The sequence below is a fragment of the Amblyomma americanum genome, chromosome 7 (assembly GCF_052857255.1).
Source record: "Amblyomma americanum isolate KBUSLIRL-KWMA chromosome 7, ASM5285725v1, whole genome shotgun sequence".
Classification (NCBI taxonomy): Eukaryota; Metazoa; Arthropoda; class Arachnida; order Ixodida; family Ixodidae; genus Amblyomma; species Amblyomma americanum.
This window is the reverse complement of record NC_135503.1, coordinates 39755265-39761171: the sequence shown is the minus strand read 5'-3', so window position 1 is coordinate 39761171 and position 5907 is coordinate 39755265.

Here is a 5907-nt window from a genome sequence, read left to right as displayed (position 1 = left end):
CTCATCGGTGGTGACAGGCGTCTCTAGCTCACTTGCTTAGGCACTTGCACTCGATTATGATAAATGTCGTCGCTCGTCTATACCACTTTTCAGTGCAACGTATTAGAACGCCGTACTGAAAAATTAAACCAACCAATACAACGCCGCGAACAGCGCATTTCCATAGTGGCAGTCACGCGCTGCTGCCTCTTCCATTTGAATGGCCAGACAAGACGCTGTTAACTTGGACGAGCACTGAGCAGCGCCAACATACAATGCGGAAACAATAAATCAGTCTAACGTTGTAGTGCGAAGAAAAATATAAGCAACTAGCTGCGCGGACATTCCTCAAGTCTGCGCAGGATACGAGTCATTGCTTCTGGTATTGCATCGTCTAAAGTGGTGTGCGTTCCTTAATAATCTTTTCCAGACGGACCAGAAATACCAGCGACGTTTTTTTTTTTTTGTTGGTAAGCCATCTAATATCTTGCTCCGTGGAAAACGTTTATTCGCAAGAACTGTGGCAAAGTGGACAACCACGTTGATACATGGGGATTGTGCACATGGGTGATTGGCTTGGTAGCACAGCAATTTCTTGCAGCAATATGCGAAACAAATTAGCGAGTTGCATTGACTCAGTAACCATGTTTTATTTCGTACTTCAAAGAACGTACGCGCGAACACATATTCGCAAACCTACCTCACTCTTATTCTTATAAAAGCATGCGCTTTGAGTCGTTAGGATTCCTCGGCCGAGCGACACTAGCGAAAACAGACAAGGAACGAAACTTACGCTCCTTGGCGCATTGCAACCGCTTGTGCATATACCCGTAAGAGAGGAACTGGATTGTTACATTGGCTGATGGCACAAAGCTTATCTATGAAAGTGTTTTGAAGATCTTTCTGATGGTGTAAAACAACAGCTCCGAGGATGACAGCCGAGCCTACTTATAACCAACCTGACGGCCACACGGATTGCGTTCGTTGTATCCGAGGTTCGTAGTAATTGTATTTTCGATATTACAGCCAAAAATAATAAGTCGGGCAGTGTAAGTCCTTTATGCACGTCTGCTTATTCAAACTAGACCCTAATACGGCGCCTTCCAGACCCCCAACCGCTGCCACATGCTCCTCGCCGATATCCTTGCTACTAACAGGCTGGTTTAGGGACGCGATATAACTAATCACTGTAGGAGCGGTAGAAACACTCACGGTAGCAGGTGGTAGGTCGCCCTCTGCGTCATCGTCTTCATCAGATTCCTAGAAGTTCGACAGTTCTTGAACTTCGCGTACAAATACTTTCGTCAGTGTACGGCTTTTTCCATGTCGGCGCAATCATCGGCACCAAGTAACCCATCCCGGGTGACAGCAGGTCTGGCGGGCTGCGCATCGACGGTGCGTCGCCACAAACCCACATGCGTTCGATAACGTGGTGCTCGACAGCGTCCTCCATCGTCCCTGGGTCCCTCCCTTAACGCTGCCTCACGGAAGCAGTTCTTGACGCGCTCCGCAGTCATTTGCATCCACGGGGCCTTATCATTCCACGGCGGGGAGTTTATAAATTCGAACTGGGACGTCACGGCACCTGGCCGGTCAATTACTATCAGTATGTGCTGGTGAAGCGCTGCCGACAGGACACCTTGAACACGTGAATTATGCCCTTGTGAAGAGGCAGGTCTTGCTCGTCGCGTTCACCACAGTGAGGGACAGCAGCACGTGGTACGTCGCACGGTTGTTGCGCACGAGAAGGATCCAATGCCCGGCGGATCCTCCCCCGCAGGGCCTGGAACACCTGACCAGCTGGGAGGAATTGGAGGCCCTGTTGCGCTCCGCACACCCAGGCACGCAGAACATCGCGCCGCGACAAACCAGACCGCCGACGCCATAGACCATCACGAACTCTAGAACGTCTGAGTGCAGTGGGGTCGTGCGGGGGCCCCCAAGGGCCTACATGTCCTAAACACCCTTAGGTCTAATGAAGTTTTTTCCTCTTCCTGTTTTTTTTCGCCATGTCATGGTCGGACTCAACAAGCCACTCAGCGAACAAGTCGTCTGTCATGGTCATCACCTCACTAAACTTAAGCCTACACGCACATTCGTCGAAAAATTAAAAAAAAATAGCCGCGCATCATTCAGGCGTTTGTTTGGTTTGGTTTTATGGGGGTTTAACGTCCCAAAGCGACTCAGGCTATGAGAGACGCCGTAGTGAAGGGCTCCGATTTCGACCACCTGGGGTTCTTTAACGTGCACTGACATCGCACAGTACGCGCGTCTCTAGAATTTCGCCTCCATCGAAATTCGACCGCCGCGGCCGGGACCGAACCCGCGTCTTTCGGGCCGGCAGCCGAGCGCCGTAACCACTCAGCCACCGCGGCGGCTCATGCGTTCGTGTTGTGTATGCAGCGTACGAGAACATACCTTCAAAAGCACTGCGCCTTGCGTGCCTTCCCAATGGAAAACGGCGACCAGTGGTCGCCAGCGCTCGGCGGCGCTTTTCAAGGTATTAATTTTTGACAGCCGCATCTCGCAAAGTTCTGCCGGCATTCCATTCGTCCCGTATTTCTTATTTTTATTGTTTTTGCTTTTAAGGGTCACCCCGTTATTTCCGTAGCAAAAGTGCAGGGGGTGACACGGAGGCTAGCAGACTGTCGCCGCTCTGCGCTCCTGAAAGGAGCGATAGTTTTCGACTGCGGGGCCGGGTTTTCATCGCTTCCTCATTCGCTGTAACCGAGTTGTGCAGCCACTGGTGTTCGCTGTACCTGACGCGCAATGGCATTGCCCACTTTTTTTTTTTTACAGTAGCACCACCCTCGTTCGTAATAAGCGAGCGTTCGCTATAACTGCGGTCGTTATACGTGGGTGCGACTGTATATAAATCGTAATGCATTTTACGTGCTTTACAAATCAATTAAAGACAGTCAAATCAATATGAGGGTCGTGTTTAATGGGGCAATGGTGGGTACTTTTGTTCACAGTTCGCAGCAATCATCCTTGCATCTATTCTCTACAAACTCATCAAACGTTACTCTCTGAAGGACGTACCGTGAAACGGAACACTGTAGACAGTCTTCCAGACTCTGCTGCCAAAGCAAGCTTCGCAGCAAACTTATCACCTAAGATTTTGTTAAAGAAACATATATTAGTGTGGGCAGAGAAAAAGAAAAGTAATGTTGCCCAGCCGGCCGGAAGCTTCCAAAACTCAGAACTACCTCCTCCTGCAACTGTTCCCCGCTTGGCATGCCTTCCACACAAGTTTATATAAACTGCCGTCTGCAGGAGATGCCGAATGCATCGAGATTCCGTTTACCATGCTGGAGTTGCTCTCAGTAATAGCAGAGTCCCTTTTTTTTTTGAGCGACTCTGGTAATAGGTAGTGCCAACCCAAAAACAGCGGCTGGCCCGGTCGCTCACCCGCGTGTGAAGTTTTCAAGAATCCGAGTAGCCATATGCGCCCTGAACTCCTCAAAGCACTAGCAAAGTGTTGCTGTCAGCATCTTCCCAGACATACGTTAAGTTGCGCAGTAAAATAAAAATAAAAAGTGTCCAGCCCGCACCGGAAGTTGTGTCTTCCGAGATAACTGCAAGCAGGCAATTGTGATTCCCATTCCGAAAGCAGGAAAGCTGCCTACGGACTTTGGCAACCTCCGCCCTGAGTCACTCCCGCCAGCACTTTGTAAGCCAGCAGAGAAAATGTTAGCCGCTCAACTGACATGGTGGCTACAGCACCACTGGTTCCAGAACACCACCCAAGTTAGTTCCCGCTCATCCCCGTGCGCTAAAGTCAGGTTGGCTGTCTTGGTATCATTTTTGCCGTGAATTCGTTGCACAGTGTCCTGGACTCGACTGACGTGCTATCACTTACCTTTTCGGGTCCGCAGCTTTGTGAAATGCTTCCTCGAAGATGGGGCATTCGCAATACGCCTGAATGGTGGCGCCGTGGATCATGTCCTCCAACGCGGTGTATACATGGTTTTTATCCCCCCTCGCATGGCGTTTAGGTGATGTCTCTAGCGATAAGTCCATAACGTACGCTGATGACGCCACTGTATAGAGTACTCAATGGCAAGCTGTAGACTCTTACGGCTGCTTTACAATCAGCCTCAAATATTACTGCTCCCTATGCGTCATCATTCGCTCTTCAGCTATCTGCGAGTTCAACTGCGTACCAGCCAGTCGCCAACCACTGGTGCGGCCTTAAACAGCAGCAATGCCAATTAGTCTTCAACTGTAGGTACCACACTTCGAGATTTCGAGAGCTAAAATCTCAAATTTGACGTCCCACCAGCAGGGGACGGGGATTACATAGATGGCTCAGACTAAAAAGCAGGCGACTAAGTCCATACATTTGATCTCACGTGTTTCTCCTCAGACTGGCGGAGCCTGGTAGTATGTATGTCATATATGCAGTGAAAATATCTAAGAGTGTTCATGTAAGTTGTTTTTATAAACTGTGGGTGAAAGTCTCCCTACAGTTAAGTACCCTGCACTATTGCCATGTATGAGGTCTTCTGGGTCTAGTCAATATTTTAGCTCGAGACCTCTAAAGTAGTGATGTCAGTGCACGTTAAAGAACACCAGGCGATCGAAATTTCCAGAGCCCTTCACTACGGCGTCCCTCATAGCCCGAGTCGTTTTGGGACATTAAACCCCAATAAACCAAAAAACCTTTTCAAAAAACATGCACGTACGCATGTATGCATGTACGTACGTACGCATGTATGTATGTACGCACCCCCGTATGTGTGCGCGTGCGTGTGTGTGGTTATGAAACCACGCCAAATTTATCAAGCCCGATTCTAGCATTCGAACAGGTCTCAATTAGATCGCCTCGAAGCTGTAAATCGGGAGGCTAAGAGGGCCATCACTTCTCTGTCACCAGGATCGAGGCTTTAAAAGAGCATGCAGAGCTTCACACACTAGACGAACTAATGAAGCAGTGACGCAAGGCTCGTAGAATAAATGCAAACCTTTCGCACACAAAACGAACACTTGCGGCTTACGTTACACCGCACTCACTGCTACCACAGCCATCGTCGGTTCTTCCTCAGAGCAATTTTAAACTCTACATCTGGGCAAGATTCCCGTCTGCCCCAAAGCTCAATCGTTGTGTTGATGCCAGAATCCAGGGCTACGAAATAACAGCGTCACTGCTTTTGCATGGCTGATAAGACCCTTTGGTATATCTCCGATGAAACGTCTTTTGTGCAGAGCTGAAATGAAAATGAAAATTTGTTTTTAAGAAAGGAAATGACGCAGTAACATATGCTCGTGGACGCGAGGACCACGCCGTAAGGGAAGGGATAGAGGAGGGGGTGAAAGAAGACCGGAAGATATAGGCGCCGTAGTGGAGGGCTCCGAAATAATTTCGACCACCTGGGGATCTTTAACGTGCACTGACATCGCACAGCACACGGGCGCCTTTTGCATTTCGCCTCCATCGAACCGCGGCCGCCGCGGCCGAGTTCGAAACCGGGAACTCTGGCTCAGTAGACGAGCGCCTTAACCGCAGAGCTGGTAGCTGTCCAGCAGGCGCTTTCCCCTCTGACCCTTCTTACCTTGCTTCCTTTGGCCCACAAGCCATCGACACCAACGCCCTTAGGCAATAAGCCACTTTAACCCGTCAGCCACAACCAAGTGATTTGCGAAAAAAATAACTCTCTCAGCAAGAATTTTTTTAAATGGTTCCTGGTGACCTCCTAGTCCACAAAGCCACGCACATTCTGCGACCCGGCAGGCCACCCAGTTGTCGTCACGGGCGGACTCCTTAATCTAGATGCCGTCATTTTTCTTGTGAAGAAGGAGCAAGCCCGGTGCCGCACACGTGATCTAGTCTCTCGGTGTGCAGTGATCCTCGGCCGCGGTCTCACCTACGCACTGCATACCTGAAATTAGGTGCGTGCACCAAAGACGAAAGGGTCCCATTACAGC